This window comes from Perognathus longimembris, chromosome 14 (genome assembly GCF_023159225.1).
Source record: "Perognathus longimembris pacificus isolate PPM17 chromosome 14, ASM2315922v1, whole genome shotgun sequence".
NCBI lineage: Eukaryota > Metazoa > Chordata > Mammalia > Rodentia > Heteromyidae > Perognathus > Perognathus longimembris.
In genome coordinates this window covers 27,001,084-27,014,488 of record NC_063174.1, presented here as the reverse complement: position 1 = coordinate 27,014,488, position 13,405 = coordinate 27,001,084, and positions in this window count along the sequence as shown.

Genomic DNA, 13,405 nt, shown 5'->3' with positions numbered 1-13,405 from the left:
ATCAATTTTGCTCATCCAGGCTTTGCACGCCTGTTAATTTCATGCAGACGTTTTGTCAAGATCCAGAGGACAAATGATTTGGAGAAGAACAATATGAGAGATAAGAGTGTGAACAATCTAGCCAGCCAGGAATTCGAATGTTTCTTGTATTTAAATACAAATCCTCTTTCTTGCTAATCCACAAACCCTGGCAGAAATACAAGAACATTGACTGCAATCCTGGCTGTGTGATCTGACATCCTACGAGAAGTCTCTATTCCAGTTCTTCTTCCTTTGTCTTTTTTCCATATCGGTTACAACTGGACACATAGTGAGAAGAGGGAGTATCTAAGGGCAGTGGCATGGAGTGCTGGCACCAAGAACTTAGAGAAGAAAGAGCAGAAAATGCGTTAACGCTCTGCATGTCTAATATGTCTCCATGTGGAGACCACCAAGGCAGAAGCGATCTGCATGAGACAGGAGGGCCATATTGTTTGGAGCCTGAAGGATCTTCAGAACAAGAATACTTAACTTGTGCTTTTAAAACAATTTTATAAAATAGTATTTTTTATTCTAGAACCAAGCCAGGCACCAGTTGTTTTTGCCTGTAATTCTAGCTACTCAGGAGGCTCAGATTCGAGGATCATGGTTCAAAACCAGCCCGGGCAAGAAAGTCTGTTGGGCTCTTATCTCCAATTAGTCACCAAACCACCAAAGCAACAACAACAAAAACAAAAGTCGGAGTGAAGCTGTGATTCAAGTGGTAGAACACTAGGCTTGCATAAAAAAAAACCTCAGTACAGTGCCTAGACTCTGCATTCAAGCCATAAATAAATACATGTATAAGTAAATAAATGAGAGAACTGCCTTATTTTGCATAAATAAATTTAGACCTCAAAAATGCTAAAACCACTGTTTCATATACATTAGCCACTAGCCAGGAAGGGCTCAGGAAATGAGGTAAATACAGACTGAGATGTCGGGTTTTGAAGACAATATTTATATTTTTTGTCAGTCCTGGGACTTGAACTCAGGGCCTGTGCACTCTTCCTGAGCCTCTCTGTGCTTAAGGCTAGCACTCTACCACTTGAACCACAGCACTACTTCTGGCCTTTCTGTTTCTGTGGTACTGAGGGCTCCATGCATGCTAGGCAAACACTCTACCGCTAAGCCACATTCCCAGCCAAGACTTCATATTTTTTATAAAATAGTATAGACCACTTCATATTAGTTTTAAATTAATCACACCCTGAGATAAGGATATTTTTGATAGATTTGGTTAAATAAAATATATTATAAAATTCACCTATTTCTTTTTTAATTTGGAATGTAGCTATTAGAGAATTTTAAGTTCTATAAGTGACCTGAATTTGTGGCACATTGGCTCTAATGAGTTATGAAACATTTGCCTGGAGGCTGTCTTAGTCCATTCCTGCTGCTATAACAAAATAGCTTAGACTGGGTGGCTTAAAAAAAAAACACCATTCTATAGGTTGAGAAATCCAAGACAGAGGAGCTGGCAGCTCCAAATCTAGTAAGACCTGCTTCCTGGTTCCTGGAAGGTGTCTTCTCACTGTGTCCTCTTGGCCCCCTTGGGCCACCTTTATAAAGGCACTAGTCCTGTTCATAAGGTAAGTGTTAGGAAACTAGAGGAGAAAGGAACAGGCTAGACAGAATCTCAATAGACATGGACTCCTTATTACAGTAGCAAGGGGCAAGCAACCTTCTAGTAGGAATGGAGGTTGTGCTAAGAGGTAGGGTTGGAGTTAGGCTTTTATGGGGTCTGAGCAAGGAGACAGAGGTTATCAAAAAGGCTATTAGGGCTGAGGGAGGTAGGGACTTTTGGTTAGGCTCACATGGAATATTTACAGCCAGGCTTAGGTTGGATTGCCCTGGCTGCATCAAGAACATCTGTGTATACCTGAGGTTTTGCCTGATGTCTGTGTGCACCTGGGACAACAGAGTGGGCAGGGGGGTCAATCTTTCAATAAGTCCTATGTCCTAATGACTTTGCAGAAAGCCTCACCTTCTAATACCATAGCTTTAGAGGTTGGCACTTCAATGTTTAATTTTTTCTCTGCAATTACACTGGTATGTATATTTATTTGTTTGTTTGTTTACTATTATATTCAACATTTGAATTTTGGAGGACACCACCATTTTGACCATAGCAAAGGGATGGGAGGAACAACGGGAAAGAATCAGGACAAAGCTACGGAAAGAATTGGTCAGATTCTGTCATAAATTCTATAATACATATGAACATTGTTTGTACTAAGTAAGTGGAAACTTCCAGTCCTGGTCAGAGGGAATAAATAGAAGTCAGGACAGCATTTTGAAACCACAATTAATTGGCAAACTTTGGGAAGAACTAGGAGAAATGGTTTGAAACTAGCACAAACTGTCATTTGATAACCTTTCTTACTAGTGCAGAAGTGATAGGAATTGCTTTGAATAATAAAAGGCAAAAAGGTAAGCATCAAGGTACAAAGAAAGACATGGTATTCTAGGAAAAAATATTTTGTCATTCAGATATTGTAATTAAATTGCAGGAAAGAAGGCAAATTGTATGCCTTAGAATGTAATAGAGATGTCTACTTTCATGAAAATACCAAATGCAAGAACTCAAGGTGAAAAACAATAATTTATTAAAAGTTTCTTTTGAAATTTCAATTTATTTTAACTGAGACATAAAAACATAAAACTTACACACATCAATGGGATACCATGTGTTGCTTTGATATGTGTATGCATTATATAATGTTAAAGTCAGGTTAAAAAAATCAATCTCAAGCTGATTGCCAGTGGCTCACCCCTATCATCCTAGCTATTTAGGAGGCCATGATCTGAGGATTACAGTTCAAAGCCAGCCTGAACAGAAAAGTATTTGAGACTCTTTTTTATCCAATTAATCACCGAAATCCAGAAGTTAGAGCTGTGGCTCAAGTGGTAGAGTGCTAACCTTGAACAAAAAAGCTCAGGGACAGTGCCCAGGCCCTGAGTTCAAACCCTGAGAATGGTATCATCATCATCATCATCATCATCATCCATCTCCTCAATAATATATATAGTTTTTATGGTGAACACTTTCAAAGTCTTTTCTTCTAGTTTTGGAAATACACAATACATAATTTCCATTACCCTACAGGGCACCAGAACTTCTTGTTCCTATTTAACTATTTTAACTTCCTATTTAACTTAATACCTGTTAGTCTTTTCCTAATCCTTATTCCTTGTGCTCTCCTGGGCTAAGGTAACCACCATTATACTTTGAACTGCTTTGAGATGAACGTTTTTTATACTCACTTCAATGAAAACATATGTACTTGATTGGTTTGTGCCTGGATCATTTCACTTAATATAACTATCTCCAGTCACATCTATGTTGTCACAAACAATAAGATTTTATTATTTGTATGGCTGAATAATATTCTGTGATGTATATGCACCACATGTTTTCTTTTAGAAATTGTAAGGTCAGCAAACATTTGGCCAACAGGTAATAACTCTGATCAATGACTGAAAGATCTTCTCTGTGGTGATTCAGTCTCCAGAAAATGGGTCTTCCTGTGTCAACCCAGGGGAAGTCACTAATGTTTTGGGGCTGGCCCTTTATAGGATAGGGCTAGAAACTAAGTCTAATGGGTGCCCAAAGTGTGGCTTCTAGACCAACAGCAGTGTTATGTTGTGAAACTTGATAGGAATGTAAACTTTGGAGCCTTAGCCATATCTAGCAAAGCAGAATCTCTGGGAGTGGAGTCCAGAGATTGATGTTAACAAGACCTGATTGACATTAACACAGAACATGCACAGGTGATCCAATTCATACTGAAGTCTGCACACTACTAGACTGATGACCACTGAATCATTGCATAAAATACATTTTTGGATAATCACAAATGTAACTGTCATGTGGACCCAAGCCGTAACAGGCTGGTCCAATCTTTTCTGGGAGGCAAATCTACCTGGGAGGCTGAATATTAAAAAAAAAAAAAAAAAAAAAGTTTGCTTGATGAGCCTAAAATAACAGCAAGGAGAGTCAGATATGTGGTTTAAATTCTTCCCTTTTTAAATTTTTGTTTCAGCTTTCATTCCTTTATGTAGATGGACTTCTCCCTGTTGGACAATAGGAATGCCAAAGGTATTGAGTTTCCATCGGTAGAGAAGAGGAGAGGGCAGGAGAAGGGAGAGAAGGAGAGAGGGTATGAGGAGGGAAGAAGGGGGAGGAGAAAGAACATGATGAGGGAAAGGAGGCAGAGGAGGGGAAGAAAGGAAAGAGGAGAGGAAGGAAGGAAAGGAGCGGGGGGAGAAAGGAAAAGAAGGGAGGCAATTCACTGGATGTTGGCCGAGAAAAGTAGCATTTCATACTTCTCTTGTGAGTCTGAGCTCCTCATTGGAATGTAAGTCAAAGTTCAGAATCACCAAATCTCAGTTGGAAAGGTTCTCTGTGAAACATCTATTCCATATCTGTACAATGCCAAATCTCTGAACTGTCCCACAGGACTGGCCAGGAAGCCCTCACATGAGCACCCAAATGGAAATGGGGCTATTTGAAGTAGCTCATCCTTTATTAAACTCTTAACTTCTTCAGACTTTTAATTGTAATTATCGCCATTGCTTCCTATAATAGCTGGTATTTGCCTTTCTAAAAGTATCCCCTGTTGATTCTGTTATCTAAAGCTTACACATAAATAATTCAATACTCTGCTCACAGAAGGAATGCCATACTTCTATGGTTTTCTCTTAGTCTAAATAATAACACCCTTATGGAAGATCATCCCATTTCAATTTATAAAAACTCATTTCAAAGTGAAATTCCCGTGCTAAACTCAATAGTCCTTACATATCTTAACCAGCTTCATGGGGCACAGCTACTGTCCCACTGCTCTATTTCATGCTTGCTTGTGAATTCTTTATCCTGTAGTATTTGTCCTCAATTTTCACCTTCCACATCTGTAAAAGGAGGATAATAACATTACTAGTCCATTATCAACTAGTACTTTGCCTATTGGAAGTGTTCAATAAAAGTATATTGTCACAATTTTCACTTAAAAAAATTAGGGGAAGAAGAGCTGACCTTCCTCTTTTGTAACGCTGTCCCCAGCCTCCACATCAACACACTTTGAAGATGGAGAATGGAAATTCAGAAATAGTCGAGAGAGAAGGTTGCAAGTTAGAAGACACAGCTTGGTGAGTATGTTAACTCACCATGTATAACAAATTACTTCACAGCTTAGTGGTTTACAACATTCTTTTATCATAGCTGAGATTTTTGTGTTCAGGAATCCAGGCGTGGTTCCAAGGTCTTGCTTCCAAGGTCACTCAAGTAGTTGTCTGTAGGTCTCATGTTTTCGCTGGTTGTAGGAGAGAGACAGTAGTTCCTTGTTACACACATAGTCCTCTCTTGGAGCACCTGAAAACAAGCAGCTTTACTCAGAGCAAGTGAGCAAGAGAGGGTAAGCAAGACACAAGTCACAATATTTTAATAACCTTGTAACCTGACCTAAAGCAATGACATCCCCCACATAGCATTGTATTTATTGGAAGTGAACTAGTAAGTACAGCCCACATTCAAGGCAGGAGTTTAAGAGATTATTCAAGGCATGAACACAGACAAGAAAGATCAGGAGAGACTATCTTAGAAGTTACCTACCATAGAAAGTAAGATTGTATCATCTTGCCAAGATAAATGGTGGGTGGTAAATAAAACATGCACCACACATAACACACACACACACACACATCATCCATCCATCCATCCATCCATCCATCCATATATCCATTCCAAACTCATGGCTTTGAGTGCTGAAAAAGGTGGGGCATCATCAATAAGGTATTAGAGACATCATTGAGGGAAAGAATCTTAGCCCTTATCTGAGTGCCTTTGAAAAAACTGAAACCCATCAGAAGAAAGCTCAAGGCTGCTCATTAGCTTGTGGCCTATGTCTGCCTTGAGCCCATTCTGATTCCTGGTTCACTGTTCTTTTCATTACAGTTAACTTTCTGTCTTCGTTTTGGGCAAGGACAGTTTGTTTCTATAAAAGACAGAGATGATGAGTAGCATTTATTTATTCTTCCACATCAGTGAATAACAGTTGTCACTGAGTTTCAAGGCCAATGTGTACAAAAATGGCAAGTTCATAAGCACATATTCTTGGTTCATTCTCTAATCACAGTGCTCTGTAATTTTTTATTTACATGAGAATATACAACAAGTTTCTACTATTTCAGATAAATCAAATAAGTTCTATGTTACACAATGTAAATTAAAGTCGTTTTACCCTAAAAATCAACAATCTACACAACTTGTAAATTTGCTAAATGGCAAAATAATCCAATACATAACCTAAAGACTAAGAAAAGGAAGGAATGGGTTTGGAAGGGTGGATGAGAATATTGAAAGGGGTGACATTGATCAAGATGCACTGTATTTATAAACTGCTTTGTTGAATAACAACTCCTTTGTACAACTTTAAAGATAATAAATGTATTTTTAGAAAAAGAATTACAGCAGATCTTGGAACATCAGTTCTAAAGTACTCATTTGTTCAGCAGAAATTTGTGGAAGTTTTTAGCAAAGTAAATGTCTTGATTCATGGAATGTTCCAAGTTAATTTCATCAACTATCTTTTAACCCATGTGGATGATTTACTGAAGATCCAATTGATCAAATATTAGCTGACTGGCCCAAAAGTCACTCCTGGACTTGGCTGACAGAAAATGAACTCTTGCTGTCTTTCCTGAGTGTTACATGCAGTAGCAATTATTCATGACATTGCTAGCAGGCAGGGGAAGTTTATAAATCATCACAGCACAATGGTAATTATTCATATTCCTGAAATCTGCCATGTTGCATTTGATGTGGGGCTAGAGAGACTCAAGTAGGCTTGATATTAGACACCATGTAAGTGACTCAGAATCTTACAGACCTGAGGATTGCTTGTTATGATGTGTGACATTTCTTTTTCAACCATAACCTTGTCACTGTGCTCTTTATTATAAAGGATGGCAGTGTGGTACACATTAACCAAAATAGTCTTTACTGCATGCCAGTTAAGTACACATATAGTATTCTAGGGAAAGTCAGCCTTCAAGTTAAAAAAAGAAGTCCTAACTATGTCAAGTCCTCAAGATGTCCATCCACACAAATTTGTTCTATATGTCTCCTATCCTAGTCTTCTGAACCGAATTTCTTGTCAAAAGCACGAGTTCCCTTATTCTCTCCTCTCTGTACCCCTTCTATCTCTCTCACTACCCTCAGATTCTTGGCTCCTTCTATCCTTTCTAAGCCCCGCTCCAAGCATCTTCCTTTCTTGTGTCTTACCTTTATCATGAGTTGTAGGTTATTCTGTGTCTTTCTCTGGTGCTGCTGAAGCATAGAGTGTAGATGTCAGTTCATATCCTTAGTATAGTAAAGCAGAAGAAAAAACCCCTTCAACAAAGTATTTAAAAGACAACTAGGCCTTTATAAGGCAATAATTGAATCTCAGTTGACATGCCTTCTGCAGTTTGTCTTGCTAAGATTATATACCTGCTTCCTAGCAATGGGTTATATTTTAATGGTTCATCTATCTCCATGGCTTTTGTAAGTAAGTGACCCTCTCCATTTTGAGATAAACAGAAGGGTTAAAATCTCCATCTAAGTCTCAAGGTTGCTGACCCACTGACGTTTTGATGTGTTTCATTCAGCATGAGAGGATCTATTTTCAGTGAAGAATCAGGGTCTGAGGATCAGAATGAGTAGGAAAGCAAGGGAAGAAATAGAAGCATCTCCCATCCCAATTTTGATCCTTCTCAATATTCCCTGCCTTTACAAACAAAAAGGAAAATAAAGAAAATCAGTTTAGACTAATCAATAAACAAAAGGCACTAATTTGACAAATGATCAGAACACTGACCTTTCTCTTTCTTAGGAAATGGACTGTAGGAGTAAAAAGAAAATTGTCTCACTGTAAAAATTTAATATACCTTCTTTGCCTACCTGAGGATGATGGAGAAATTTTAGATGAAAAGAATACTGTGAGGAGAAGGAAGAAGAAGACTACTGAGGAAAAAAGGTTTGTCCGAGAAAGCTTTTGAAGTCATCTTTACAGAAAACTGAGCAATGCTCTATCCATAGGCATATGAATAAAAGAATATAAACTATATATAAAGATGCATTGTGTTCTTCCTGGAACTATCCTTAGGACAATGTCCAGTAAATATGGTGGATTAAACTGACGAAGGAAAGCGTCCTGCTCTTCAAACACCACATTATTATAATTTGGAACAAAAAAAGAGAAAATACAAAAGTGCCAGAAATAAAGAATGATCTAAAAATCAGAGGTGTGAAAAGTTAAATGCAAAAGATCAGAAAGCTATTGAGTTATTTCATTACATCTTGCACTCAGGATGCTAAAACTCAGAGGAAAAAAAAGTACTTGGCTCAAGTCCCATGTATACTTGGACCCAGAACTGAACTACTTAAAAAAAGCAATGAGTTCTGGAGTGAGTGCCTCATCCAGGAATGATGTAAAAAGATTCTAGCCTCTAAAATAAGGGGCAGAGGGTGAATCTTCCCATCTGCTTATGACTCTGAATGGCAAGAAAATCACATAAATATTAAAATCAAGTTTGTACCAATATTGGTAAAGGATCTGAATTTATATTACCTGAAAAATACAGTCAATAAATTAGCATTCAATCAGTCTAAAACTGGGCCCTGAGATCTAAGATCAAAGCCATCTCAGGCAGTAAAGACTGTAAGACTCTTTATCTTGTTACCCATTAACTATTAAGATATTTTTACTGAAAAAATTGCTCAATGACCCAAATAAGAACACCTGTTGCAGAAGGTACATGTACATACAAAATTGGAGAATTCAGACTCATTTTTGAAAAGGGACTAAATTTTAAAGACTTCTACATAATATTTTTAATGTTCACGGATGAGAATCATAAGCATGAACAAAAGGTTTGGAAAGGTAAAAGTTGAACAGTAGGCTTCAATCAGGGAAGCAGAACTAGCAGAGGCTAATATATGAAAAGTTTTACTACAAGAAAATGGCTTATGCAATTGTAGGGATAAGCAAGTTCAAAGTCCATAAGAAAGGTAGGTAGTCAGGAAGAGAAGATCCATGAGCCAAAGAAGCTGTCCACAAGAAGCATTCTCCCTCATACTTCTGTCTTCTTCCCAATCCTCTTTCCTCCTCTTTTCTCCTCTTTTCCTCTTCCCTCTCCCATAGTCCTCTGCCTCCCTCTCTTGCTTTTCCTTTCTCTCCTCTCTGTCCCTTTCTCTCTTTTTTCTTTATTGCCAAAGTGTGACACAGAGGAGTTACAGATTCATATGAAAGGCAGTGAGTACATTTCTTGTTCTACTTGTTACCACCTCCCTTACTTCCCGCCTTCCCCCTCCCACTTCCCCTCTCTCCCCAAGAGTTGTGCAGTCGGTTTGCATCAAATGGTTTCTAAGTGTTGCTTTTGAATTCTTTGTCTTTTTGTTCTTTGTCTCTCGATTTTGGTATTCCCTCTCCCTTCCCCAATTCTATTACCCGTGTAAACAGTATCCAGGGTACTCAGATGTAATACAGTGGTAACAAGAGTACAGCCACAGGAAGGGAGTACAAGAGAAACAAAACAAAACAAACCACTCAGTCAAACAGACAGACAAGGAAAAAGAGGGGGAAAAATTAGTACGAGTTCACATGGCATGTTGAGAATAATAACAACAGTAGTATAACTCTTGTTTCTGTAACGTGGAGTTCATTTCACTTGGCATCATCTTATGTGGTCATATGGGTGTAGCTCTTGGGGTATTTTGGTCTTCTACCATGACTAGCCTATTCCTGTACTAGCTATTCCTTGTGAGGGACACCATAGGATTTATGTTTCTTTCCGTCTGGGTCACTTCACTTAGTATGATTTTTTTTCCAAGTCCTTCAATTTCCTTACGAATGAGGCAGTGTCATTACTTCTGATGGAGGCATAGAATTCCATTGTATACATGTACCACATTTTCCTGTCCCACTCTTCTACTGAGGGGAAACTAGGTTGGTTCCATGTTTTAGTGATGACAAGTTGTGCTGCGATGAACATTGTTGTGCTGGTGGCTTTAGTGTGGTCTTGCTTTTATAGTCTTTTGGGCAGATGCCCAAAATTGGGGCTGCTGGGATGTAGGGGAGCTCTATGCTTAGCCTTTTTAGGAACTCCATACTGCTTTCCAGAGGGGTTGAACAAGTTTGCATTCCCCCAACAATGTGGTAGAGTTCCATTTTGGCCACATCCTCTCCAGCATTTGCTTTTATTAGATTTCCTGATAATAGACATTCTTACTGGGGTGAAGTGAAATCTCAATGTTGTTTTGATTTGCATTTCTTTTATGGCCAGTAATGTAGAGCACTTTTTCATGTGACTCTTGGCCATTCTCATTTTCTCTTCAGAGAAGTCTCTTTTTAGGCCTTTAGCCCATTTGTTGAGAGGGCTGTTGGATCTTTGATTGTTTGTTTTCGAGGAATTTAACTTTTTGAGTTCTGTGTATATTTTAGATATCAGGCCTTTGTCTGTTATATGGCTGGTAAAGATATTTTCCCAAACTGTGGGCTTTCTATTTATCTTGGGAGATATATCCTTTGCCCTGCAGAAGCTCTGCAGTTTGATGCAGTCCCACTTGTCCAGCTTTTCTTTGATTTGTTGGATTTCTGGGCCTTTGTTAAGGAAGTTTCTTCCAGTGCCAAGGAGTCCTAGAGTTTCTCCTATTTCTTCTTGTAGTGTTTTCAGGGTGTCTGATTTTATTGCCAGGTTTTTGATCCATTTAGAATTTATTTTGATGCAGGGTGATAGATAGGGGTCTAGTTTTAGTTTGTTACAGGTGTTGACCCAGTTTTACCAGCACCATTTGTTGAAGAGGCTGTCTTTGTTCCAACCTATATTTTTACCTTCTTTGTCAGAGATTAGGTAGCCATAGTTCTGTGGGTTCATTTCTGGGTCTTCAGTTCTGTTCCATTGGTCCTCAGGTCTGTTCTTGTACCAGTACCAAGCTGTTTTTATTACTATAGTTTTGTGCTACAATTTCAAGTTTGTTATTGATATTCCTCCTGCACTGTTCTTTCTACTTAGGATTTTTTTTTGCTATTCGGGGTTTTCTATTGTTCCATATGAATTTCTGAATTGCTTCCTCTATTTCATTGAAGAATGATATTGGGATATTGATGGGTATTGCACTAATTTGTAGATAGCTTTTAGTAATATTGCCATTTTCACAATGTTAATCCTCCCAATCGAGGAGCATGGGAGATTTTTCCATTTCCTTAGTTCTGCCTTAATTTCCTTTTTTAGGTTTTTAAAGTTTTCTTTATAGAGTTCTTTCACTTCTTTGGTTAAGGTTATTCCTAGGTATTTTATGTTTTTTGAGGATATTGCAAAAGGAGTTGCTTTCCTGATTTCAGCCTCACCCTTCAGGTTATTGGTGTATATGAAAGCCATTGATTTTTGAGGATTTACTTATATCCTGCTACTTTGCCAAAGTTTTGGATCAACTCTAGTAGCTTGGGAGCAGCGTCTATAAAGTTCTTTAGGTATAGGATCACGTCATCTGCAAAGAGAGAAAGTTTAACTTCATCTTTTCCTATTTGGATCCACTTTATGTTTTCTTCTTGCCTAATTGCACTGGCTAGGAATTCTAGTACTATGTTGAAGAGGAGTGGAGAGAGCAAACATCCTTGTCTTGCTCCTGATTTTAAAGGGAATGGCTTTAGCTTTTCACCACTTAGAATTATGCTTGCTGTTGGTTTGTCATAGACTGCTTTTATTATATTCAGGAATGTTCCCTGGAATCCAAGTTTTTCCAGGGCTTTTAGCATAAATGGGTGCTGGATTTTATCGAACGCCTTTTCTGCATCTAGGGATATAACCATGTGATTCTTTGCCTTGCTCCAGTTGATATGGTGATTACATTAATTGACTTGCATATGTTGAACCAACTTTGCATCCCTGAGATGAATCCAGTTTGATCATGGTGTATTATTTTTTGATGACCTGTTGAAGTCAGTTGGCAAGAATTTTGTTGAGGAGCTTTGCATTGACGTTCCTCAAGGAGATGGGTCTATAGTTGTTTCCTTGATATGTCCCTATCTGGTTTTGGGATTCACGTTATGCTAGCATCATAGAATGTGCTTGGTAGTGAGCTTTTACTCTCTATTTCTTTGAAGAGTTTGAGGAGTGTTGGTGTGAGATCTGTTTTGAAAGCCTTGTAGAATTCCACTGTGAATCCATCTGGACCTGGGCTTTTCTTGGAAGGGAGATCTCTTATTGCATTTTCAATTTCACTGCTGGATATGGGTTTGCATCTTCTTGGTTAAGTTTGGGCATATCAATTTTTGTTAAGAATTTGTCCATTTCTTCCAGGTTCTCAAATTTGTTTGCATATAGGTTTGCAAAACAGTCCCTTATTATATTCTGGATCTTTGTTGTTTCCGTGGTGATGTTACCTGTTTTGTTTCTGATCTTGTTTATTTGGGTGTGCTGTCTATGTTTTTTGGTCAGTTTTGCTAGGAGTCTATCTTATTAATTTTTTCAAAGAAACAACTCTTTGTTTTGTTGATTCTTTCTATGGTTTTATTGGATTCCAAGTCATTTTTGAGTGTGTGATGAGTTTCCCTGTCTTGCCATACTTGTTGTGTTTCTTCTGCCCATTTGGATTTGGAATGCTAGTCTGCTAGCCCCCTTTGGCACTGTTTAGGACCTGAAACAGACCTTATCAGGTCCTGCTATGCTATTCTTATAGGTACACAGACCAACACAGGTAAGTTCCTTCTCTTTTGGGGGGTATAGCAGCAGCTTTGGTGACCCCACAAATTACACTTTGGAAGTAAAAACCAACCCTGAGCCCCATATACAGTAGCTATATTGTATACCATTACAATTTTGTTGTTATTTCTTTTGTGGTTGATACAATGGCTCTAGAAACCCCTTTTCTTCACTCAGATTGACCTGGATGCCTATTATCTTGCCTACCATTAACCTGGGCTCAATGGAATCTGGAAGTCCTGGGCGGTGGTGACTCTGTGGTTCTCTGAGGATCACGGGTAGAAGTTGGGTGCCCTCAGTAATTGGAGGACTGTGGTCAGCCTGGGAAACAGTCTGTTGCTCCCAAGGCTTTTCCAGTAGCAATGTTCTACCTTGGAGGCAGTGGAGCCTGTGGTGCTCGGCTAGGACCTCTGGGCTGCCTAGGGCAGGTGGCAGGTTCTGGCTGGGCCTCCTGAGCTGCCTGTGGTGGGTCCTGGATGGGTCCCCTGGGCTGCTGAAGTTGGGCGGTGGTCTCTGGCTGCGACCCCTGTGCTTCCTGGGGTGGTCCTGGCTAGGATCTCTGGGCTGGCAAAAGTAGGTGGTGGACTCAGGCTGAGACCACTGAGTTGCCTGTGGCACCCCGGATGGTACCCCTGAACTGTGG